Source organism: Gracilinanus agilis, chromosome 5 (genome assembly GCF_016433145.1).
Source record: "Gracilinanus agilis isolate LMUSP501 chromosome 5, AgileGrace, whole genome shotgun sequence".
Taxonomy (NCBI): Eukaryota; Metazoa; Chordata; class Mammalia; order Didelphimorphia; family Didelphidae; genus Gracilinanus; species Gracilinanus agilis.
Genome location: NC_058134.1, coordinates 201,516,496 through 201,544,096, shown reverse-complemented (window position 1 = coordinate 201,544,096; position 27,601 = coordinate 201,516,496). Strand labels below are relative to the sequence as shown.

Below are 27,601 nucleotides of genomic sequence, written 5' to 3'. Positions count from 1 at the left end.
CCTAAGTCTTTCGTTGTTCTGAAAAACTTTTCCTACCTCTTTTCCTAAATATCTTAGTAATACTGTGGGCATATGTCCTTCTTCCCAAATGAATTCTTTAGGCCTCTGACAAAAAGGAAAAAAAAAGGCAACAAGAATTTGAAAATGTACAAAATATTTTCTAGTTAATTAGTGCTTCCGGGGAAATGATCCTGAGAATTTGCATCTTTCTGGATCATACCTTGATTATTTCTTCTTTCTTTCCTTCTTGAGTTTGCTTTTATCCTTATCTTTCTATGTTTATTGTTCTTCCTTATCCCATTTTAAAGCAGGTCCTCCTTCTCTTACTCCTCTTCATTCCTTCTTTTCTTTTGCTTCCATCTGTCTGTCCCCTTGACTGTTTCTCACTTCAGCTTGACTAGCCCTTTAGTCCAATCAAACCAATGGATCTCTCCATGCTCTCCTTTCTTATTTTTAGTGGTCTCCACTATAAATCTTATAAACACGCTCAGTGACATGGGAGATTATTTGTGCCAGCTCATCCGTGTCACCTAGTAGTCCCCAAAGCAAATAACATACCTGTTACTTCATCCTCATCTGTTCTTCCTGTGTTGCCACTCAGCCCAGTTAATAAAATTTGATTAAGGGTGTATAGAAAAGATGAATCATTTTATTTCCTTCCTAATTACTGGTGGGGATAGGATTCCAGGAGCATTTTGCCTTCCTAATTGCCTTAGAAGGCCAGTTCCATTCTGGAAGGCACAGGTCCAGGACGGATGGGGCTCTGAGACTTAGGCTGCTTGATTTCTGATACCCTTTCACTGGCTTCTGCCTCTTTCTTTACATGTATGATACTTTGTGATCTTGTTGATAAATGTGTGTATATATGTATATATGTACACACACATATTATGTATATATGTACATCATATACAGACCACCACTGGTGCGAGTTTATGCATATGTGCACACACCCTTACTTCAGCTGCACAGATCACAATCTTCTTCTCATTTATGTAATTCTTCAAGTCAAGCCAAGATGAATTTACTAAGTTTCTACTCTTGGCCCGCACTATGCTAAGGGTTGAGAATACGGAGGCAAAAAGCAATCCCTTCTCTTAAGGAACTCATAGTCTATTAAGAGACTTTAAATTTCCCCCCAAGAGTCCATAAAATGTGTTAGAGGCCCTTCCTTTGGAGATCTTAGCATTGCGTGGAAACCGGTGGAGTGTGCCTTCTGTTCATCAAAGGTTCAAGGTACCAGAGCCACAGGGGACCTTTGAGGTCCTCTCCTTTAGCCTTTTCATTTTTCATGAGGAAATTGAGGAGAAGTTAATTATTGGAAAATAGGATTTGAACTGAGGTTTCTTATTCTAAAGCCAATGCTCTTTCCACCCCTGCCTCAGCTCTGTATGTGTGTCTGTCTGTCTGTCTCGCCCCCCCCAAATTACCCCCCATAACTTTTACCTTTTGTCTTAGAATTAATTAAAGTGTCAATTCCAATCCACAAGAGCAGTAAGGACTAGGCAATTGGGATTGAGTGACTTGCCCAGGGTCACATGGTAGAAAATGTCTAAAGCTGGATTTGAACCTAGGTCCTTCTAACTTCAGGCCTGGCACTCCACCTAACTGCCCCTTCAGTTATCTCTTGATCTCTCTTTGTGACAGAATTGCTTTCTGATCATATATATTTCTGATGATATCCTTGATGTTGCTTTTCCTGAATGATATTTTGTTGGCATGATGTTTCAGGTTATTTATACCCACCATATTCCTCTATGTGGCCCATTAAGTGACCCCTAACTTTAAAGCATCAAACTCTGTATATTCTATGTCTTGTAACAATATAGCATTACCTAAAGAATATTATTTTTCGAAAGATAGATCTTTGCTTCAGGAAAAAACTGGGGTTATTAAATGCCTAGTCCATGTTTTCTTTTCCTTTAAAAAAACAAACAAACAAACAAAAATCCCCACAACTTCTTTGCCTTCCATCTTAGAATCAGTTCTGTATATTGGTTCCAAGGCAGAAGAGCAGTAAGAACGAGGCACTGGGGTTAATTGACTTGCCCAGTATCACACAGCCAAGAATTCAGATTTGACCCCAGGACTTCCTGTGTGTTGGTCTGGTTCTTAATCCACTGAACCACCTAGCTACCCCCCAGTCCATATTTTCAAAAGTGACTCAGCCAGCTTCTCCCTTTCTGTTCGATTCTAGACCTAGTTCATTGTCCAGCCATGGTGTCTACCCAAGGAACATTTGCCTACCTTGGCTTCTCCATGAGCCATATATTTTTGCCTAGGACATAAGTATCCTTCCTCTCCTCAGTGCTTCTAGTATGAATAGTTAGGCTAAGCACTTGGAGGATGTGGTCTTTAAGAAGGTCTACCATCATTTGGAACATGATATAATCATCAGTATAAGGTTAATTACAAACAGGAAGATCAGGAGGCATCACCATCTGTCTTTAGGATTTCCCTCTTTTATTTGGGCTCCCTATTGAATATCCTTCCATGATAATGGTAAAAATCCTTGTCAAGAATGTCTTTAGCTCCTCATTTCATGCCTTTACTTGATATTAATCATTAAATTGTCACTAAACAAAATGATCTCTGATACATCTTTCATGAAATTTCATATGATTTTGACACTCATACTGGAAATATCTTGATGTTGCAGAGATTTTAAGATGGTGGTTTTGCATCATAAAACGAAATGCTTTTTATAAGCACTTTCAATGGCCCTTCCTGTAGAGAATGTAGATGCTGTTATTTTATCTTCAAGAGGAAAGAGAATCTTGGGACAGAGGCTGTTGATTGACATTTTAGAGACTGTTCATTGGTTTACCTGGAGGAGGATTGAGGGAAAAAGAAGAAAGGACCAAAAGAACTTCTTTCCCAAGAGACTAAGTTAACCATCAAGAAAAAAGAATCTAGAGAGACAATTCTTGAGAGAACTGGGTTTCACTCTCCCTGTGGTGAAGATATGCTGTGGAGAATTATCTGGAAGAGAATTCTTGAGGGCTTGGGGTAGCTACTCTGAGAGAAGTTGAACGTGGGACTGTTTCTAGAGTTGAAAGAGGTCAATAGTTGCAGTTGATGATGGGGAGTGACACGAGTTGTGTTCTTTCCACGCTACATTATTAAAATATCAAAAAATATTGATGTCATTTGTTAACAATGTTGATACATTATATAGCCATAGCATCCATATTTATTTTGCCTGTACGACTGAGGGATTTGATATTGGGAGAGATGAGCAAAAGCTCATGAGAGAAAACATTTCTCTGCTTTATAGGATGGGAGTGAAGAGCTAATTGTTTATGAGAAAGATCATGCAGTTTTGGGACTCACACAGCAGGTTTTTAGGGATAAATCCTGTGGACTCTGCAGTATTACACTAGTTGAGAACTACACCAGACACCTCTTCCCTTCCCTCCACAGTCTGCTTCTTGATTTATTCTCTGTCTAGCCCTTAAGGCACTCAAGGACTAAGTTGCCATATTTTCTTACAAATTAATAAACTGGCATGATATCTCTAACCTATTATCTCTTAACCCACACCACAATTTATATTATCAGAGAAATCTCTTTTCCCAATAAGTTTTCACTCAACTATTTCTCAATGCCACATTTAATTTAAGCCTCATATGCTTAAATAAGTATCTGTGTCACTGGCTACACAATTTATTGACAGCGTAATAAAAAGATACATACATGCATGGATATGTATGTACATATTGTTTCATTTCAAGGCTGGATTACAGAGAGAAGGATTATAGTTGAAGTCGCTTCTAACCATCAGCTACAACTACCAGCCTCTCTTCAACTCTGGAAACAGACTCAACACTTAATTTTCTTAGGATGGTGGTCACAGTCTATCAGGAATTCTTTTCAAGATACCTTCTCCACAGGATGAAAATAAAACTCGGCTCTCGAAGGAAATGCCTCTTCGGGAAATGTCTTGAGGCAATCTCTCAAGAAAGAAGACTTTCTAGGCTCTTTTCTGCCATGATAGTTAACAGTGTCCAGGAATTTCTCTCTTTAAAAAAAAACAGACTGGTAACAATATTCATAGTATCTGTGGGAGGAGCTGTTTAAGCTGGAGTTACATAACAAACAAGCAGCTTGGGATCTGGTATTCTCCATATATTTCACTCACTCCTGTGACTTAAGAAGCAATCTATAGTAGAATATTACTTTTTAAAAAACTTCAATTTCCTTCTCATATCTTCTTTAAGGAGCCTTTCATCATGTAGGTATATTCTTCTCATAAAGATTTTTTTTTAAACCCTTACCTTCCATCTTAGAACCAATACTGTGTATTGATTCTAAGGCAGAAGAGTGGTAAGGGCTAGGCAATGGGGGTTAAGTGACTTGCCCAGAGACACACAGCCAGGAAATGTCTGAGGCCAGATTTGAACCCAGGACCTCCCATCTTTAGGCCTGGCTCTCAATCCACTGAGCCATCTACCTGCCCCCTCTCATATAAAGAAAATTTTATAGAGATGTGAAAGTGTAGACACTTGGATTAGCAGTTATTAACAATTTCCTTTTTTTCATTGCAGTAAGATCTATATAATTTCCCCCCTTTTAAGGCATCTTGGGAATCTGTCCCACAATGCCCTCAAAATTATGTTGACTTCAGCTTGGACCATCTCTTTTTATACTTGGTCTAGTTCAGCATCTCTTCTCCCTGTCTTACTTTCTTTTCTGTTTTCTTATTTAGCTCATTCAGGACTCTGATGTTGGTTCAAATAGAAATCGTTACATATTTTTTTCATTTTGTCATCTGTTCACTGTCCTTTTTGAAAGACATTGTTGAAGACTCTCATCTTTAAATATCTTTGGTATGAGTCTCTAGCCAAATTTTCCTTTAATATAGTGTCCCTACCACTACTTCTTGCTACATCTTTGAGGAAGTACCACTCATAAGCTTCTACCATTCATCTCTGAATTAGTAGCAATAGGAACGAGAATGTTTTTTTAATAAAACAAGTTTTTTGAAGCATTTCTGACTTTTTTTAAACCCTTACCATCTGTCTTTGAATCAATATCGTGTCTTGGTTCCAAGGCAGAAGAGTAGTAAGAATGAGACAAATTGGGTTAAGCAACTTGCCTAGTGTCACACAGCTAAGTACTGTCTAAGGCCAGATTTCAACTCTAGATTTCCCATTTCTAGGCTTCATTCTCAGTCTACTGAGCCATCTAACTGCCCCTTACTTTTCTCCTCTATTCACCCTTTTCTTTTCTCTCCTGAGAATAGATTTATGAAATTTTAAAATGTGGAAAGCTGTAAGGTACCCATTCCAGTTTGATCAGCCAAACTATCAACAAATATTTAGCATTTGGAGAGCCGTACCCTTGTATAGAGAATTGGGTTTCATTTTGAACTCAGTTGAACATTCATATCCCCTTTGACAATGGCAAACATGTATCTCCCTGTGTCATAGCTCATATGATATTCATAATTAGGGGGTTGTTAACATTGTATTAATTATTACATCTTTTGGGGAATTAAATTATTGCTTTGATGTATGCATGGGAGACATCCTATTATAAGAATACTTTTCGATGATGTTTTGTTTTATGAAATAAAATCAGCACACACTCATGTAAGGTCAGGAAAATTGAACTCCTTTTCCCTCCTGCTTTTCCTACAAAAGATTTTGACAGCAAAGAGTAGGGGGTTGAAAAGGTACTGATGTAGGATGTAACTGTCCTGGAGATGAATTAGAATATAGTTATTAGCTCAGTAAAGAGTTAACAGGAAAAGAGAAGAAAGAGGGGAAGTAACAGTAGCCAGAGAGTATTTAGTTTCCAGTTTTTTGAGGAATTCTACTATTCTCAAAAGGTTAATTGCATGCTCCTCCTGTAAACTGAAGAGAGTCTTTTTACCCATCATGCAATCGGTATATCTAGGATATACCATTAGCATCTTGAATCCATTTTTTAGCTTTTGAAACTGACCAAAGTTTCAGTATTTCCTCTTTATCCAATGTTGGGCATTCTCAAAAGAGCTCTTTAATTTTTTTTTTTTTTGGAACCATTACCTTTTGGTTTGGAATCAAACTTGTGTATTGGTTTTTAGACAGAAGAGAGGTAAGAGCTAAGCAGTGGGGATTAAGTGACTTTCCCAGGATCACACAAGTAGAAAGTGTCTGAGGCCAGATTTATACCCAGGACCTCACATCTCTAGCCCTGGTTCAAGAGCCCCTAATTCTAGATTAATTTTTTCTTAAAATAGGTTTCCCATTATGTGAGAGATATCTAAAAGAGGCAGTGTAGGAGAATGGAAAACACAATGGTTAGGACTCAGTTTCCACCAAAGAACTCTTTGATCTAAGTAGTATAAGTACCATTCCCCCCATTTTACATATCAAGAGACTACAATTCAAAAATTAAATAATTCATCCAAGATCACACAACTAATACAGGCCAGGATTTGAACTCCTGTTTCTCCACCCTAAATACAACCATCTTTTTTATTACTCTATATGGCTTCTTTCTGTGTAACTTAAAACTTTCTAGGCCTCATATCTTCAGAACCAAAAGGGATCTTATCTGGTCTACCCTATTATGTAGATGAAGACACTGCCTCCTAGTTGCTAGTGCATCAATAGCAAAACTGCTTCATACTAATTTTATGTATATTATGCCTCTACTTCCATACGTAGTGACTTCCCTGTCAAAATTTAAGCTACTTGGGCAGCTGGGTAGCTCAGTGGAGTGAGAGTCAGGCCTAGAGAGAGGAGGTCCTAGGTTCAAACCCGGCCTCAGCCACTTCCCAGCTGTGTGACCCTGGGCAAGTCACTTGACCCCCATTGCCCACCCTTACCAATCTTCCACCTATAAGACAATACACTGAAGTACAAGGGTTTAAAAAAAAATTTAAGCTACTTGAAGACTTTTGCCCTTGTAGCCTCAAGGTTCAAAATTGTACTTTTGCACATAAGAAATACTTAATAAATGTCTTTTGATTATTTAAGAAATTAAGTCATTTGTCTTATGTCATCCAGTGAATATATGACAAAGCCAAGCCCAGAACCCAATCCTGGGCTCCTTGTACTACACCTAGGATGATATTTAGGTTAGATCATTGGCATGTTTATATTCTGGGTCCATGGAGGGCAGTGTCTTAAGTCTATCTCCCTCGTAGTCCTTTTGGGGGCATTTGGCATCTAGAATGAATCCTCTAACGGTAGAAGTGCCCAGGCCCTCACTCTGCATCTCAGTTGGAGTTTTCTAAATGAAGGCAACAAAGAGTCATCCTATTCTCCTGCGTTAGAGATCATGGGTATGCTATTCTTGCTTTTTGAAAAGAATCTGTTTTCAGCCCCTGTAATTCTTGAAGCCCTACTTCATACATAAAGAACTATCCCAGCTGGGCTGCTGATCTTAAAAGAGAATAAATATTATAACAAGGGAATAAGGTTATTGCTGTTTTAATCTGGGATTCCAGACAATTCCCAGTAGAATGCTCATGGAAAGTCCGGGGGAGAATCTGAAAGCAAAGACAGCACCAGGACATTTATGGTACTGCTAGGTTGAAAACATTTTTAGCCTCTTGTTTTAAAGGGACACTCACCAGACTGGTATGCCCCAAAGTAACTCATTTGAAAGTCATTTTTCCTTCTCAGATTTCCAGATAAATCCTGCAGGAGAGCTTTTTTCCCCCTTTTTTTTCTTTAAAATCAGTGCATATTCTTTTTTCCTGGGGAAAATCAGGTAAGCAACCAACTGTTCATTAGATAGAACATTTCATCATTTACGATCCTACAAAGTCCTGCTTTTTTCAATGCTCTCTCACCAGTGTTCTCAAAGCTTTTAGACCTGCTAGCCCTATGCCATACTCTTACCAAAGAAATGTAAGCAAGTAGGCTGTCCATGCTGTTGAGGAGAAAGTGATAGGAACATCTTTTTTCTTGGTTTCTTGGTGACAGGAGGCAAAGGGCTAATCGGGACAGGCAAACAAAGAAGCAGGGACTTATTGTGGTTATGTGGAATGGGAGATGAACCGATGAGGGCAGCAAGCCTAGGAAGAGAAGAGCAGTGGTTAAAAGAACCAGCTTGTGACTATCATGTCTGCAAACAGAGGAATGAAGCCCTTTTCTTTTCCCACAAAGAAAGGAATAGTTTTTTTTGTTTTTTTGTAATAGGCAGGTATATATAGATGTCTCCTTCTTTAAATGGAACATTTATTTGTCCAATGTCTGAAACCCAAATATGAGATATAGTGTCTGGGATACAGGCCTTTTAAAAACAGAGAATTTTAGAACTGGAAGGATACTAACACCCAGGAAAATGTAAAGTCTTTGCAAAGAAAACCCCATGAACAGTACTGGTAGTCTGGGGCCCAGGGAGCCCCAAGAAGAGTAGGATGTGACTCAAGGAGGGAACAACAACTGCATCATATAGCCATTTAGTGGAAGAGGCTGGATTAGATTCCAGGTCTCTTTTCTCTCTCTTTTTTCACTTCATTTTGTGGGATAGTAGACAAAATGTACAGTGCTAGGTCAAAGGCCATCCATGTCACTGGAACATAGGTATGTTTCAATACTCATTCTCCAATTTGTTGGTCAGAAATTAGAGTTAAACAGTCATTGCTTTTAAAGATTTCTTTCAACATTTAAAATCATGCCTTCATTTTAAACATGTAGGCAATAATAGCATTCACTTAAAGACTTTCTCCAGAGCCAGTCCAGCCTTTTAAAACAATCCCTATGAATTGGGGTTTAAATATCAGAATTTATGAGTCATTCATCATATTTTATAGGGTTATGGTTTATTGTACTGTGAGTTAATAAGCAGCCACTAATAGCAACATTAATTTTCTAGAGTAAGAACTCCCGAAATAGTTTCCTTGGCTGGAGTTCTGCTCCTGATGAGACTTTGAGAATTCTTGCACTTGCATGGGAGGATTAAACAATGTTCATTTAAAGCCCACCTTTGGAAACAATATATTTCTACTCACCTAACTTGCTAGTTTTGCATCCTCAGCAGAGTAAATTGAGTTTATCAACAGTTAAACAATTAACAAGTTGTACTCCCAGTGGAACATTGAAACAAAATGTAGTTTTCATTCTGTTTGGCCAATTTGTATATTCTTTTTTTTAACCCGTATTTCTGTCATGCAATCAATTACTAATTATTGGTTCCAAGGCAGAAGAACAATAAGGCTAGACAGTTGGGGTTAAATAAAGACTTACCCAGGGTCACAGAGCTAAAAAGTATGTGCTAGCGTGTATATTAAAAAAAATACTAAGAGATTGAAGTGGAAGCATTTGAAACAGCCGAGGCTCAATGGGACAGAAAAACATTTCTTCCATAATTAAAAATGATATGCCCAGGGTCATTTCTGACTGCTCTAATGTCTGCTTCCTCTTAACATAACCTTCCGTGTTTGCATTTTGGTATGTATTTTCTTCTTTCCCTCCCAGGCTCCTTGTGGGCAGAGTCCTTGTTGTCATTAGCTTTGGGCCATGACTTCTTAGGGTTTGGTAGTGTCCATTCCCAAAGGTCTTCCTATGTCTCTTACTGCACTTTGGTATTTTCCCTTGTTCCGTAGTGATTAGGGCAGGTGCCTTATCACCTCTATTAAGTATCTCAAGCAATACCAGGATCATATTTTGTCTTTTGTTCCTCCCATCTCCCATTTTGCCTAGAGCAATGCCTCCTAAATAGTAATAAAATAACTCCCGTATCTTTGGTGCTTTACGACTTACAGAGCCTTTCAAACAACTCTCCAAGGTGTGCTGTGAAAATAGAATCATCCTATTTGACCAAGAAACTTTAAAAGAGACGTTTGCCTTCTTGTCCAGGATCTCAGAGCCAGTAAACATTTCATTTCCAGTTGACAAGCAATCAATCATTAGGACCTACTGTGCCTAGGCACTTGGGATACTGAGACAAAATTTCAAAGGCAACAGAGCTGGGTTGCAAAACTTCCTTAGCTCCTGGCTTGAAATGTAGTACACTTTCTACTTGGCTAGAGCACTCAATGAGTTGATTCAATGAATGAGTGACCTACATGCCTCCTCGGTGGGGTGGGGATGTGACTGTGCAGGCACTCAGGACATTTCATAGGATGGTCTCACACGGAAACTCACTGGGATTAACCACACATGGGAAGGTCTAGAATAACTAAAGCCAGGTAAAAGCTCCGTGATACATTTCTCTTTATTCAGGCTCCACCCTAAATCAGACCTTTTCCAAGGAAAACAGGAATGACCTTGTTTTAAAAAGATTTGCACCCTATTGTCAGCAAATATGGAAATAGGACTATAATGCAATTAAATTGGCTTCTGTAAGCTACTCTAGATGTTAGTGTCCTTTTGTAGAGCCACACCTTATACTTAGTGAGGGTCCCCTTTGATTAGTCATTGTGTCCATCCTACCATCCTGCACCTCTAAGTTCTCCTGTCTAAATTTCTTTCAGTCAATACCTAGCATCATAGACATAGATCTGAGTTGTAAGGGACCTTGGAGCCTTGTCTTGGATCTGCTAGCTCTTCTCTTGAATTTATCCCACCCATCCTTCCTGGACTACAATCCCACTCCGGGACTCCTTTCCTCTTCATTTCCTCCATTGGGAAAATAGCCTCCCTTCTTACTTGCCACCATTTTATCTGGTTATACCACAAGCTTTATAGAAGCATAAGTATGAGGAAATGGATTTCTTCCTCTTTTAATACCTGAGGAAAAGATGGCGACATTCCACATAGTGGCTTGGCAAGAAGAGTGGCAAAAAGATAATTTTTTTAAAGACATAGCTTCATCACTTTTTATGTGAAAAATGTTTGAAAAGTGCCTAGTTTGTTGGCTGAAATATGATAGGGAAGCTTTGGTCATCTGCTTTAAGGAGATAGAGAGACAGCCACAGAGACAGATAGACACACACACACACACACACACACACACACACACACACACACACACACGGAAACATCAGTAAAAGTATACTTTGGAAGGGAAATTTCCTTTCTGGGTCTGGTGTCTGAAAAAATTCTCAGTGTAAGCAGTCACAGATTCCCAGCTCTATACTTCCAGATAAGGAAACAGCTTTAAAAAATGCAGCTATTTATAGCTCACATATATCTATATTTCTATAAATAGCTGCATATATACACATACATGTATGTTTATTTAAATACAAGATCTTTATTGACCTTTTTTCAAATTTTTTTTTTAATTTTTTACATCACAGTCCATACAGTGAACCAAGAGTGTTTAAAATAGGCAGCTTGCGGGGTAATCGGACCTGGCTATGAACCTTGGACATAGAGAAGAAAGCAGAGGCTTCAGGCTTCTTTCTCTAATTTTCATTGAAATATCACAGCAATCATTTAAATTATCATGAATTTAAATAATCATCAATTAATCATCTCTAGCTAGTCCGCTGGCTTACTCATGGAAGCCCAGAGCTTTCTATTAGTTGCCAACAGAAATATAACTTGTGAGGAGTTGGAGAGGGTCCTTCTGTGGCAGTGGTGGTTCTCAAACTTTTTGGTCTTAGGGCCCTTTTATGCTCTTAAAAATTATTGAGGACCCTCCCCCAAAGGAGCTTTTGTTTATGTGGATTATATCTATGAATATTTACTATATTAGAAATGGTATTAGTATTGTTATGAAAATCGTTTCGAGCTCTTGAATCCTCTGTTAGGGCCTGGAGGTGAGGTGGGGGGGGTCCCTGACTACACTTTGAGGGGGGGGGTCCCTGACTACACTTTGAGGACTGATGCTTTATTGTCAACACAATGAACATCTCAACATGTAAATGTGAAGGCCTTGTTCTTTGATTCTGTAAAGTAACTATTATTCCCACAAAATCTTCCCCTACTTCTGCCCCCCAACACCTACCTTGTGGCCCACATGCCTTGGGTTTCCCCAACCATAAAGAGACCCTTTGTGTATTCGGAGCATGGAAATAGTCACAGTTCAGATGTTGTAGTGACTAGAGAACTGAGCTGGCCTTTGAGTCAGGAAGCTCTGTGTTCAAGTTTCACCTCCCATCCCGCTCTACCTTTTATCTTACACATCTTGGCTATAGGATGCTGAGCAAGTTACTACCTGAAGGCCCCAGATGGATCTCTTACCATTCTTACCTTGCAGTGAATTAGCTGATCTGAATTGATTTCATAAATTTCCCATTGTAGCTTCCTACACTGATAAAATCAAAGGTCAAGTTAAAAAACTCCAAATGCATTCGTTAACCTTCTCTCCATAAAATTTATAGGTAATAAGCAAGGGGGGAAAAAAGTCTTTGAGTACCGGTGGCAGATTTAATGTGGCCTAGGACCTAACTTCTGTTGCTTTTCATTACTTTGGAACCAAGAAGTATGGCTTGCTTCTTTTTGTATTTCCCTCCACAGTGCATTGGAGATAGTAGAGGCATCAATAAGGATATGTTAAGTTGAATTTCAGGGAAGCATCAACAGCCTTTCTTTTTTCTTTTTTTCTTTTTGGTGTGTCTCCTGTGTGCTCAGCAACTTGTAAATTCCTTGAGGACAGAAACTGTCTTTTACCTCTTTTTGTACTCTAAGCCCTTAGCTTAGTCGGGGGGGGGGGGGGGGGGGCATAGCAGATGCTTAATAACTGTTAATTGATTAATTGTTTGATTGCAAAGGTGTGGGGATACAGAGAATTCTAAAACAGGATCTCTCACCTTGGGGACCATATACCAAAATCTCAATATTTATTGAACTTTCTTGATGGTACTTTGCCTTGCTTTGCATATACACTTTCTATTTACTCGTATTCCTGTTGAATTTCCCTTCATAGAACCTATGGGGCTAGATATTGTGGATAGAGGGCTGGATTTAGAGTCAGGAAGACTTGGATTTGAATCCTATCTCAGACACTTCTTGGCCATGTGACTTGGAGCTAGTTGTTTAACTTCTCTGTGTCTCTTATCATCATTATAATAATATTCTGTAACTCAAAGGATCAGAGTTATATCTGAGCTATAAAGCATTGGACAAATCTTAAAGTGCTATGATCATCGGTAGTGCTGGCAATAGTGATGGTGGTGGTGTTGATGGTGTTGATGGAGGGGGTGGATGGTGATGGTGACCATGGTGGTGGTGTTATTAGTTCAAGGGCAGGGACTTTTTGAGTTTTGTCTTTATACTCCCCAGCACCTAGCTAGTGCCACATGGATAATAAGTGCAAAATGGAATTGGAACCCATTTTCCCATTGCTGAAATTCTTCATTGCCATTGACCTAGTTACTTGTGAGTACTGAAAGAGTTCTGGTAGGGTTTTGGTGGCCAGTGTTGCCATGCTTCTCTTCCAAAAGGCATGTATTAAGTGCTACCTAGACAATGATTTCTGCTTCCTAGATACTGATTTAATTTTCTTTCAAGTCTTCCATTGACTCTGCCCTGGGGCATCTTTCTCTCTTTGGTTCCTCTTGGTATCCTAAAAGCTGCAGGAATGGGAAATGGAGAGGATCTGAGGGATTTAAGGAGACCTTGGTCTCCTGTGCTGGGCTAAGTAAGTGTGGATTCTTAAGTAAAATGAGTCATCTTACCCTGCCCTTTCTTTTCTCTATCTTCAGGTGGGCGGGCTACTATCCAGCCTTTTGAAATTAGCCTTTATTTAGGTTTCCTGTGCATCATGGATGCAAATAGCCCACTGATGGGGATGTGAGAATCCAATAATAGAAATGCAAATCTCAGATATGGATAATGTGCATGAGGATTGAGTGCAGATGGGATGATAGAAAGGACAAGGAGACAGAAGGCTGCTGTGTAGCCAGCACTGGATTTTGAGTCTGAGGATCTGAGTTAGAATTCCAGATGGCAGATTACACTATCTAGTTCACTAACTCTCGGGTGTGTGTGTGTGTGTGTGTGTCTGTCTGTCTGTCTGTCTGTCTGTCTGTCTATATGTGTGTGTCTCTTCACGGAAATTATATGGCTTCATTGGATTGGGTTCTTTATTTGCAAAATGAGGGAGATGGCTAAGATGACCTATGGTTCTCATTTCACATAATTCCATCCTAGGAAATCTGGGCCTAAACTCCATAATTAATTGGATTAACTAGGATACTTTCTCTGGATCAGGGGATTGTTCTTAACCTTTTTGTGTGTACTAGACTCATCTGGCAATCTGGTGAAATCTATTGATTCCTTGGTATTAGAATTTTCTTTTTCGTTTTCTTTTTCTTAGATTGATTTTTAATTGCATAAAATAAAATACATAGGGATTACAAAAGAATTGAAGCACAATTCTCTTTTTTTAAATTTAGAATATTTTTCCATGGTTACATGATTCATGATCCCCCTCCCGGAGCTGACAAGCAGTTCCACTGGGTTATACATGTATCATGGTTCAAAACTTATTTCCATTTTATTCGTATTTGCAATAGAATGATTATTTAACATCAAAACCCTAATCATATCCCCATCGAACCACATGATCAATCATATGTTTTTCTTCTGCATTTCTGCTCCCACAGTTCTTTCTCTGGATGTGGATAGCATTCTTTCTCATAAGTTCCTCTGGATTCTCCTGGGTCATTGCATTGCTACTGGTAGAGAAGTCCATTACATTCAATTGTGTCATAATGTATCAGGCTCTGTCTACAGTGTTCTGATTCTGCTCCTTTCACTCTGCATCAGTTCCTGGAGGTTGTTCCAGTTCACATGAAATTCCTCCAGTTCATCATTCCTTTCAATACAATAATATTCCATCATCATCAGATACCACAATTTGTTCAGCCATTCTCCAATAGAGGGACACCCCCTCATTTTTCAATTTTTTGCCACCACAAAGAACATGGCTATGAATATTTTGTACAAGCCTTTTTCCTTATTATCTCTTTGGGGTACAAATCCAGCAGTGGTATGGCTGGATCAAAGGGCAAGCAATCTTTTAAAGCCCTTTGGGCATAGTTCCAAATTGCCCTCCAGAATGGTTGGATCAATTCACAACTCCACCAGCAGTGTATTAGTGTTCCAATTTTGCCACATCCTCTCCAACATTTATCACTTTCCTTTGCTGCCATATTGGCTGATCTGCTAGGTGTTACCTCAGAGTTGTTTTTATTTGCATTTCTCTAATTAGGAGGGATTTAAAAAACACTTTTTCATGGAAGTACAATTATTTTTTAAAATAAATGTATATATTTTTTACCTTCCATCTTAGAATCAATACTATGTATTGGTTCCAAGGCTGAAGGGGATTTATCACTCCATGGGGGCTGGAGGTAAGTATAGGCAATTTTCCCAGGGGCACCTGCTTCTCCTATGGGGTTATGTGTAGCTTTTTGGGTCAGTGTGTAATTTTTATCATCTGGTTTAAACTTAGTTAAATGCTGGCTCTTGGGATGGAATGGAGGGAATCAGAAAGGCAAATGAGCGCTCAAGGTAGAAGAAGAGACTCTGAGCCAATCCAAGAATGAGGTGGCATCCTCTATCCGCCTCTTTTTCTCGGCTGTCTCCATGACTTTTAAGAGTATGAATTAGAATGTAAAAACTCATCTAAACCATTTTCATTTTTTTAATCTTGAGAGAAAGTTATTCACTGTGCTTATCAGTTGGCAAGAAAAATGCTTTGTTCCCTGGAGGTGCTCTCCTGGAGGATTGTGTATGGGGTCCATGAACCCAGATCCTTAAAATTCCAGTAACACCCAGTATTGATTCACTCTGGATGATATAGTTGGCATCTATATAGCACTCTTTAAGTTTTGCAGAAAGGCAAGATGGTTTAATAGATAGGGAGCTGACTTTAAAGGTAGACAGCCTTGAGTTCAAGCCCTTGGGCAAGTCAGGGACACTCTCCATGCCCTAGATAGTGCATTAAGATTATCAGTTGTAGAAAAGGTGAAGACTTGCATTAATTGAGGGAGTTTCCTCCCCTGAAAATTCCATGTACCCAAAGAAATTGCAGTTCTAGTCCCTACTCCATGGCTATTGACTTAGACCTTTCCCCACTACTGGACTTTAAGCTAAGTACTCTGTCTATAATCCTCATGTTAGAGATAAAGAAACACGGGACAAGAAATGTTTCGTGTCTCCATTGAAGTCACTCAGCTAAGTGTAAATATCAAAACTGAGATTTTAATCCAAGGATCTCTTGATTCCAGCTTCAGCATCTTTTCGCTTGAATGTACTGGATGGAACCTGGCTTAATTTTCCTGTGCCATCTTTTGTTCATCATATTCACATTGGGGAAAAATGTGGGGAAAACTTGAGGAACTAAAAAAAAATAAACAGGAAAGGAATATAAAATATCTTGGGAAGTTTTATATGATCTCTAGTTTCTAAACATACTTAACATCAGTTTTCAGTGTAGATGGCAGCTGCAGCTAGCATAGGAAACTACACTTCATACTTTAGCCACGGTTTTTATATGAGGAAAGAGCTTTTGTAAGGAACTATGATAATGCGATGCCCAACTACTGTGGGACGCTTGCATCTGATTTCTGTAATTTAGACTAGGTTAATCCATTTGTGATGCCAAAACAATGGACTGATTTTAGGCTTTGCCAAGGAGATGAAGAATCAACTAATTCCATCCAAGCCTCTGTGGTGTAGTGTTTGTCCCGGGACTTGATAGTCCAAGTCTAATATGTGCAATGTATAGTTTCATTCCAAGCCTTTCCGTTTGGTGTGACAGCTAGACCCCTAGCTGGTCTTTGGCCCAGGTCGCTGTGCCTGCCTGAATGACCTCCTGCTGCAGCCTTGTCTAAATCCGTCTGCCTCTCTGGATAAACCTCTTCTTTCATCTTCTTTGGAGCTAAATTGCTTTTTCTTTTTTCTTCACCTACTAGTTTCCAGTTGAGTTTTCTAGAAACAGCTGATCTGCATGCATGTCTTCCTCCTTCTGTTGGCTTCATAGAACACGCACAGTTAGTAGAGTATTAATTCAATATGTGAGAAAGCTGGAAGAGATGCAACAATGAACATTGCAAGGTTCTAAAGGGAAGGCTTGGACACTGCATTCTAAGGCTTCCCCCCCTACAAAGTGGGGGTTATAAGAGGACCCCAAGGTGAAAGGTTGTCATCAACAGGCTGGAGAGTGCAGGGGTTCCCCCCCCCCATTATAGTCCAACATTCTTCGGCTCTTTAGTTTATTTTCAATTTTAAATTTCAACCTAAGTCTTCAGTCTATGCCATAGAACCTTTAGGGCAAGTACTACCTTATGTCCTAAATCGGACCTAAATCACTTAAAGTTCAGTAATAATATAGCCAGACATCTTACATGTTTTATCCCCTTTGATCCTTACAACAGCCTTGTGAGGAAGATGCTATTATTATCCCCATTTTATTGATGAGGAAACTGAGAGAGAGAGAGAGGGTAAGTGCCTTATCCTAGGTGCATATAGCTAATAAGTGTCTGAAGCAGGATTCAAATTCAGGTTTTCCTGATTCCATCGGATAATATCCACTGACCCAAAAAGCTACACATAACCCCATAGGAGAAGCAGGTGCCCCTGGGAAAATTGCCTATACTTACCTCCAGCCCCCATGGAGTGAATGGCATTTATATAATTTATAAATAAAGATATATGTGCTGGGCACATGTGCTTAAAAAAAAAAAAAGCTTTGTTTCTTTTTTTTAATCAATGCACTATGCCATCAAAATAGTTCGGAGATCTCTGCTCTAAAGTATATTCCCACCCAGCCAGAAGAGAATATTTTTGATTCTACACTTTTCCCCTGTGTTTATTAAATCTAGAGCTATTTCCCAGGGAAATCTTTCTTCGTAGAAGATCTGAACTAGTGATTGTAGTTACTCGTTTCCAAGGCAAAGGAAAACATGTTGTTTTGATGGGGAGTATAATATAGCTCTCATCACATTCTACCAGTACCAGTTATTTGTATTCTTACCGATGCCTCTTCCTAAAAGGCAAAGACTCTTTTAGTCCTTTTCGTATGATCTGGTGTCAAATTCATTCCTCAGTTCAACTTCAGCTTCAGACAAGTCACTTAACCTTGTTTGCCTCAGTTTCCTCATCTGTAAAATGTGCTGGAGAAGGTAATGGCATACTACTTCATCGCCAAGAAAATTCCAAATGGAGACACAACTGAAAATGACCAAATAATAAATAGTATTCGTTTAAATAACTTGAGACCATGAGAGCTGCCTAAAGCATAAGCTATTAATGACCAACATTGACCTGAGAGTTTATTCTGTGTCTAGAGGAGGTAGTAAAGAAAAGGGAAAGGTACCTTTCTACCCCCTCCACACACCTTCCTAGGCATCAATAAGCAATCAAATCTACAAGCATTAATTAATGTACCTATTTCTTTGAGAAACAACAGAGAGTAGTTTGAGTCTAGAAGACATAAGTTCAAGTCTCACTTCCAAGCCACAACTCATTATAGAATAAATACAAAATGAATATACACAGCGATGAGGGTAAGGCACAGGCAGCTGGGAGAATCAGAGATGAACCCTTGAGAGAGGGGAAGAGGGAGAGAATTCTAGGGATGGGTAGACTGTACAAGGGTTGGAGATAGAATGCCCTCCCCACTAGACCACTTTGCTTGAATGTAGAGTGTGTGCTGGGGAATGCTGTGTAATTTTCCTGAGAAGATAAGTTGGAACTCGATTATAAAAAGCTTCCAAATGGCAAACAGAAGATTTTATGTTTTATCCTTGAGGCGACAGAGAGCCTGGGGATTCCTGAGCATGGGAGTGACCTGGTCAAGCTTTAGAACATCAGTTCAGTACCTTTATGGAGGATAGACTGCAGAGGAAAGTATTTGATTCAGGAAGAAGAGTTATGAAACTATCGCAAATATGCATTGTAGAGGAAGTAATCAACTTCTCACGTTCTCGAAACCTATTACTTCGGTGATTTTGAGGGTAATGTAATTTAGGTGCATTTTTCCCACAAGATGTAAACTTGATAGGGTTGGAAATTCCCCTTGACACAAGACAAGGTCCTCTCCTTTCCTTCCCTTTCCCTTTCATTCTGATTTCTTCCACAGAAATGTTCTCTTAATACCAAAGTCCCACTGTTTGCTTTTTCTCACTTCTCATTCTGGGTTACTGGAGCCATCTTGTCAAAATCCCCTCAGTAAGTATAAAAATGTTTTGTTCCTCTGTGAACTATGTCAGGCTTATTATATCAGTTTCTCAGTCACTTTGGGGTTTTTTTTTAAACCTTTACCTTCTGTCTTGGAATCAATACTGTGACACAAGAGCAGTAAGGGCTAGGCAATGGGCGTTAAGTGACTTGCCCAGGGTTACACAGCTAGGAAATATTTGAGGCCAGATTGAACCGAGGACCTCCTGTCTCTAGTCCTGGTTCTCAATCCACTGAGCTACCCAGCTGCCCCCACTTTGGAATTTAGTATCCAGATACTGAATTCTTCTTCTGATCTTTTAGTCACTAGAATTCCCTAGAAGGGTAATTTCTTTGTTTATTTTTCTATACCACCCTTAAGTTGGGTTAGAAATATCACAAGCATTTTTTTTCTTTTCAATTAAATTTCTATTCTCTGAGATCATATACCAGATATAAATACAGAAATACCTGAAAACTCATGAAAATAAAAATTTGTTTTTACCAAACATATTTTTGGTTTAAGTGTAGAAAACCTTTTAAAACTACCATTATAGTCCTGCTCCAAGTGACATTTGTTAAAAAGAAAATATTTTTTAAAATCCTTAATCCTTCTGAGACATTGTACACTACCCCCCCCCCAAAAAAAAAAAAACCAACCCAACAAGCCCAATGCCTTGAATTGAATTGAATTGATTAAGGCATTTATTCTGGTCTTAGTTCCCCAATTGGGTTTTTAAAAATTTTCATGATGGTTTTTTTGCCATCTAAAGGTTAAGGAAATGCAGATTCTATCAGGAATGCAAAGAGAAAACGCCAGGAGATTGAACACTGGCAGGGAGCTTAGCTCTATGCAGAGAGCTTATCTCTAGTTATTTTTCTGTATTTAGTGAAGGTAAAGGGGTGGGCATCATAAGCGTAATCTAATAAGGACTCAGGATAATTAGGTTTAGCTCTGGAAAGGACTGTCCTATTCCTTTAGTTCAAGCCCATCATTTTATAGATGAGAAGGGAAGTGACTGGCCCAAGGTCACATAGCTAGTCAGTGAGAGCAAATTTGCCTTGAATAATGAAAATACTCAGATCCCTTATCTTAAATGGAAATATAAGATTTAGTCTGTGGAGATAGTCAGCCTTACCCATAGGTGAGACAGGTGGTTATGCATAGTATATGATTTGAGATATACAAAGAAGTCTCTAAAATCTGTCTGCTCACGTTTACAATTAAAATTTCTCCATTTTTCCCACTGGAGAATTGTTTCTTATCAAATAAGTTAATTTTAAGAATTGGCCCTTCTTTATTTTTTTCCATTGGAATTATCTTTGGTTTAGGCTGAGTAAATGTCTTTCATTTTGATGTAAATCAGTGTATCTCATCTTTTGGTATGTGGTAGCTTGCACATCATGATAGTCCTGAGGACCTAGCCTGGGAAGATGAGAAAGAGATGAGAAAGGGGGAAGTGGTGGTAAGGAATAATAAAACCACCAAATTCATATAGCTCTTCAAGTTTTTAGCAGCCGACATTTGTGTAGCATTTTGTGATTCACAAAGGTTTGAAATTCCCAGTATTCTTTTGAGGATGGCTTTAGAGGTATTATTATCCCCATTTTACAGATGAGGAATCTAAAGTCCAGAGCAGTGATGGGCAAACTACAGCCTGAGGGCCAGATGGGCCCTCTGAAATGTTCTATCCAGCCCCAACATTATTCCTAATCTGACGAATACAATGGGTAGGATACAATACAATGAAACTTCTAAAGAGTTGCCTTAGAAACAGACTGACAGATGAGCATTTCCTCTCCTTTGGCCCCCTCTTTAAAAAGTTGGCCCATCACTGGTCTAGAGAATCTAAGTAATCCAGGGCTCTTCCATCTTCAGGTTCAGCATTCTTTCAGCAATAGCATATTCTGCCTCTGATTTCCATATTAAATAGAGAAACTGAGGCTCATTTAGTTTAAATGAATTGCTCTCTTGCTAGCAGATTTGACTAGGTTATATGGGTATTGTTTAAACGTTAGTCATATGAGTTTTCTAATATAGGATATTGCCTTTCTAGCTTCAGGCTAAAGATACTTTTCTCCCTATTTTATAATTTTATCAAGAACCAGAGCTTTGTAAGAGATGATGGGAGATGTTAGGCTGCATTTGAACCAGCTTCCCAACTGCTTAGGTTTAGACAACTTTCCCAGCATATGCTAAACACGTGGCTGGCTGTAATTTGCTGGTTAGAGTATAGTTTCTGCATACTAATTTGCTAAAAGGGTCTTGGTTGGCTAAAGTTGGGTTGCCTCTGGTATACTCATGTTTAAAGGATGTGTTTGTCTTCTGTATTATCTTGGAAAGGGATGCTTTATAGAGTAGGAGGAGATTAGAAGCCTGGAGATCAGCTTAATCCTTAACCCCTTCAGCAGTTCCAACAAAAATACTTTTGCATTTGGAGATAAATAAATTACAGTACATAATACCAAGGAAAACAGAATAGAAAACTATTCAAATTAAGCTAAGAAGATAGGAATGGTAGCCAAAATTCACTAGGGACTAAGCAGGAGAATCTTAATTCTCAGTAGGATGTTTCACTAGCTAAGAATGAAAAAGTTTAACTGATAAATTAATTTATAAGGGGAGGGAAGCAGGAGAACATTCTTCTTTCCTAGCTCCCCAAATATAAGACAATTCATTTCCTAGACATCTCTCACCATGCACATAAAAATGACCTTGTGAGATCTAGCAGGGGTTAAGCCTTTATAATCATTAGAAAAGCAGCACAACCTATTAGAATCAAATTAAATAACAGCCCTAAACAAAATACCCATTACAACATCAACAGCAGCCCAAACTATCCCCCACTTTAGACTATTTAAGCTTCCGTGGGCTATATGATTCTTTTAGTTCTTCAGGTATTTTATTTCTGGGTAAATAATATCTCCTTCAGAGCTTTGGGACAGAAATAAGTATAATGAGACTAGATCCCGTGAAATGGGAAATTAAAATCTTAATCTAACTTTAGGGCAAAAATTCAGGATTGTCTTAGTTCCCCATAGATCTCATTTGCTCTCTGTCTTGTCACATTTTACTTTCTTCCCCTACTCTGGGTGATTGAGGTTTGTGTTCTTGGCGCCCCCCCCCTTTTTTTTTTGATGAAGAGATTTGAAATGGGAAATTAAAATCTTAATGAGAAGTCTAGGAGTTTTTCTGCTAATATATCCTTTCTATAGTGTTTTTCATAAAATGTGGTATATTATTCACTTCATTTTGGCTGTTCTTGGCTCTCACCCACTCAGTGATTCATGATGTCTGAGAGATTAGTTTTTATAAGTCTGAGGTTTTTTTTTTCCCCTTTCTCCACCCCAATTTAAAATCTTTGATGAGAAAGATTATGTGACACTTCCTTCCCCCCAATACCTTCTTAATCCAATATCCCTTCATACAAAATGCTACAGATTCCCTAACAATAATCCCAAGTTTATGAGTATATGTAAAAGAATGTTAACAAAGAAGAAGAAATAGTATGTTAACTCAGAGGATGGCTGTGTCATAGTAACTTCACATTATATGTAAAAGGATGTTTGCGATGAGATGATACAGAGCAAGAATAGTGGTTATATACATCTCTTCCTAAGTATGAAGTGATGTCTTTAGGTACTAATTAACTCAGTCTTAGGAGACTGTTCCTTGAGTCACAGACTTTGGGGATGAGGCCAGGAAAGACATAGAAAAATAGATGAAGCCATGCTACTAGAATGGATGGTCCCAAAGCTAAGCTTTGGATTCAAGCATTCCAACTAGCAGCAATCCACCCCAAATATAGGTTTGGTTTTTTTTTTCTCTTTAAATTTTCAAATGTTCATTTTACAAACATTTATTTTCTCTCTTCCTCCCACCTCTCTCCCCTTTCCCAATCCCCGCATTGTCCATGTCCAAAAAATATGTCTTAGCCTGTATCTTGAGTCTCTTAATTCTGTCATCACTGGAATCCTGACTGATCATTGCATTGATCAGAATTCTTAAATCTTTCAAAGTTATTTGTCTATTTATAGCATTGTTGCTATTGTATAAGTTGTTCTCATAGTTCTTTTATTTTATATTTTTAAATTTTTATTTAGAATATTTTTCCACTCTTATTTTTTTAATTTTTAAAAATTTTTTAAATTTTAAGTTTTCCTAGTTCTGCTTACTATATTCTGCAGCTGTTCATACAAGTCTTCTCAAGTTTCTCTCTCATCATTTCTTATGGCACAATAGTATTCAATACATAAATATACTATAATTTATTTAGTCATTCTTTAATTGATGGTCAAGCAACCTCTTAGTTTCTATTTATTTGCTATAACAAAAAGAACCACTGTTAATATTTTTGTACATATGGATTCTTTTCCTTTGTCTTAACTCTTTAGGGTATGGGCCTAGAAGTGTTATCACTCACTGGGTCAAAGGTTTACACTTAATTTAGGAAATGTTTGGATATAGTTCCAAATTGCTTTCCAAAATGGCTAGACCAGTAACACAGCTCCAGCAGCAGTGCATTAATGAGCCTGTTTTTTCACAGCCCCTCCAACATTAGTCATTTTCCTTTTTTGTCAACTTGGCTAGTTTGATGGGTGTGAGGCAGAACCTCAGAATTGCTTTAATTTGCACTTCTCGAATTATTAGTGATTTGGAGCATTTTTTTTTAAATAGGTTGTTGATAGCTTGGATTTCTTTCTTTGAGAACCGCCTGGGGTGTTATAAAGACTTGCCTGCCAAAGGTTCTTGAAATGATTCTGCTCGAAGGCATAAGCTGAGTGTACTTCTGAGGGAAATTTCCTTTTTGGGGAAGTTGAAGCAAAGGAATTTCCTGTGTGGGCAGACAGAGCTTCCTGACTTGAAGGCTTCTTGGAAGGGAAACATTTTCATAATGAAATGACAAATTAAAGACATACCAGCCTGGTTCACTTCAAAACAGCTATTGAGTGTGCAGGCAATTCCCTATTCTACTCCCCCACAGAATAAAAATAAATCCTATTCTGACCAGTCTCCTTATACAGCAGTGTATGTACCCCTTTGTTCTTCCTCCTTTAGCTCTCCTCCCTCCCCCATTAAAAATGAATAAATAAATAAAACTTCCATTATGGCCTTCCTCTTCATTTGGCTAATCTCACTGCCGCCCCTTCCTCTATCAGCTGCCACCACACTGACAGCTAACAGTGGCTCTGAGCTTAGATTGCTCTGCTAGTTTTGTTGTTGTTCTGCTTCTGGCTCTGCCCTACAGTCAGGCAATAAGTTTAGCCCAGCCTACCATTATTAACAATTATTATCAGTTAGAGGGAACCTCAGAAGCCCCCATATCCAACTCATAGACCTGACCAACAACTAGCTGCTTCTGTAGCATATCCAAGAAATGATCCATCTTTTGTTTGATGATATCTACTGATGAGGTACCCATGACTTTCTGAAGCAGTTCATTCTCTTTTAAGATCATTGCAATCATTAGGAAATGTTTCCCTACCTCAAGCGTAGACTGACTTCTTTGTTTTTTCCATGGGACGTACTGGCAAACAGTCTCTCCAAAACCAGGACACACTTTAGGTTTAATCTATATTATTAGCATTTTCCCCATCACTTTCCTAAGTCTAGAAGATCAACCAAATCAAGCCCTGGTTAGTAGTCTTTGCTTATTTCTAAAGTATTAATGCTCATACTGACAATATAGCAATCAAGGAGCCCCTATGATCTGGTTCTAGCACACTTCAGAACCTCAACCATTATTCTTAGTTCTGTTTCCTGATACCAAATGGAAAAATTCTATGGCTTCTTCTCTGTGACAGTCCTTTTAAAATATTTGAAGATAGCTGCCATGTTTTCCCTAAATCTTCTATTCTCCAGGTTAAACATCCCTAGTTCATCCTCTGGATCCTCGTACTTAAGATCCTTCCCTTCACCATCTTGGTTGCTGCCTTCTGAATACTCTCCACTGTATTCATGTCTCTTCTCAAATAATGGTGCCCTGGGTTGAACTCAGTATTCTATATGTCTGACCAAGACAGTAGACTGCAGTTCCTCTCATCCCGTACATTAGGAGTCTTACTGAACACTAATATTGCATTGCTTTCTTGGCTGCTGGATCATACTGTTGATTCATCTTGAGTTATATGACACTTGACATTGAGGAGTGATTGAGGGTATCTTTCCCTTAATCAGTAGAGAGATGATAGAGATATGTACCTATTGACTCTTTTTGTCCTTTCAAAATATTTAACTGAGATGATGTACCTATCTTATTCAAGAAGTGAGCAGATGATAGAATGTTCTTTTACACAAATATATATTAGGTGTTTTTAGTTCCTTTTGCCTTTTGAATAGCTCATTTATTATATGTATCTCATTTTTATTTTATTGAAGATCCTAGTCTTTCCTTCAAAGTCTTGATGCTACATTGAAAAAAAAAGGATGATATAAATATTACATAACAGGACAACAGCACTCTATTATCAGCTTCTTGCTTTATCAAATAAAAACATTTATAATAAATAAATCATGGTTTTGAATTATTTACTTAATCTGGAATTAATAGAAATATGGAGAGAAATAAATGAAAGATGCAGACAATATTAGCTCTTTCTAAGTAATATAGAACACTTTAAAAATGGATAACATTAGATCATAGTGAAGTCCTGTGTAAATTCAAAAAGGCAGAAATTATGCATTTGGTATCTCAAGAAGATAACGATAAATTTAGGAGTAAAGTATATGAATAAAAGCAACAAAACTACCTCAAATCAAAAAATACAATCTAATTAAATAATTATTGGGCTAAAGATGAAATAAAAAACTAACAGAATATTTAAAGTATATTATTAACTCCATACATAAAAAAACCTATGAGCGATATGCAAAATTGCTTGAGGAGAAAGTTTATATTAGTCAGTGCCTATATTAGTAAGAAGGAAAAGAAAAAAAATTAATAAATTAAAATTGTACCTTAAACTTTTAGAAAGGTAAGAAAGCAATAATCCAAAACAAAAGTTTAGAAATAAGAAATAATAAAAGCTGGAACAGATATGAATATGATAGAACAGGAATTAATTCATGAATGGTTCCAAGAGCTAGTTAGTGTAAAAGACTAACAAAATGGATAAACCATTAGAAAATTTAACTTTTATAAAGGAGAGGATCAATAAACTAGCAAAGTTAGAAATGAAAAGATAATCAATAATATTATCAGACATATTTGGTAATTTTAAATAAATTGGATAATTTAAATTAAACTAGATAATTTAAAGGGAAAAAACCTACAAAAATGTAAACTTTCAAAACTGACACAACAGGAAATAAATAGACCACTTTCTGAGGAAGAAATTAGATAACTTCTCAAAGAATTATCTCAAGTAAGAATAAAATAAATTAGTCCAGATTCACAGCAGAATCTATCCTAATTTTCCTAGAATAAATAATACATGTATTCTGCAGATTATTCACAACTATAAAGGCCAAATATTTCCTAATATTTTATCAGGCAATTATGTTCATTTTAAAAGCAGATAGAGATAACACTAAAAAAGAAAATTGTAGGCTAATTTCCCTAATGATGATAAATGTAAAAAAAAAATTACCCAGTAAAATACAATAAAACATTAAGAAAATTATTCTTTATTATCAAGCAGGGTTCTTTGCCACACATGTAAACCTAATTGAGCATCAGAAAACTGTCAAACAAGAAAATGTAGATCAAAACATATAAAACAAAAATATGGTTGTTAATAGATAAAAAGGGAGTCTCCATACTTGGGAATTTCCTATATCAATAAAGTTAATGATTCAGTTCCAACCTTAGTAACCACCAAAAGTGTTAGAAGAAGCCTTCAATAAAATTCAACATTTGAAATAAAATGCAAAGTTTGAAAATCTACTTCCAGATAGAGAGGTAATGAACTCACAAGATGGATTGAAGCATTTTTTTGACACAAGTAAGGAATTAGTTTTGCTTCAGTATTTACACATGCATAGTAGGTTTAGTTTTCTTGGTTTCTCTATGGACAGAGGAGATGGGAGAGAGAATACAGAATTGAAAACAAAAGAATTGATTTAAAAGAAATAAATTACAGCATTCATTCAATATTTTTTAAAAAGTTAAAAAAATAGAGGAATTTTCCCTCAACACAGTAATAAATATCTGTCTTGAGCCAAATGTCAACAAACTATATATTAGAGAAACTTTAGAAGCATTTCCATTAAAAATAGATATGAAACAAGCATATGCTATTTTTATTTGGCATAGTATTAGAAGATGTATGCTACAGGACTTCTGAATAATTAGTGACATCCAGTGTTCATATACAGGTTGGATTAATATATTAAAAATTATATTCTTCTCCTTCCACATTTTTAGGTTTAATGTTTATAGAATTGTACATTGTAATAAAATTTAAATGGATAAATAAATAAGAAAGAAGGTTATGTGTTAGAAATGCTGAAGAAAAAAGCTGGTATTGCATTGCTAGAATTTTTTTTATTGTAAAGATATTTTATTTTTACCAATTATATATAAAAACAAGTTTTCACATAAATTTTTCAAAGTTATATGATCCAAATTGCTTCTCTCCCTTTCTTCCCTTCCCATTCA

At 37.6% G+C, this 27,601-nt stretch overlaps 1 protein-coding gene across 2 annotated transcripts in view; it reads left to right on the top strand.

Annotated features, from left to right (window-relative positions):
• Nucleotides 1-27,601, top strand: part of ETV6 (ETS variant transcription factor 6) — a 330,692-nt gene that overhangs the window by 135,718 nt on the left and 167,373 nt on the right. The gene's annotated exons all lie outside the window — the stretch shown is intronic.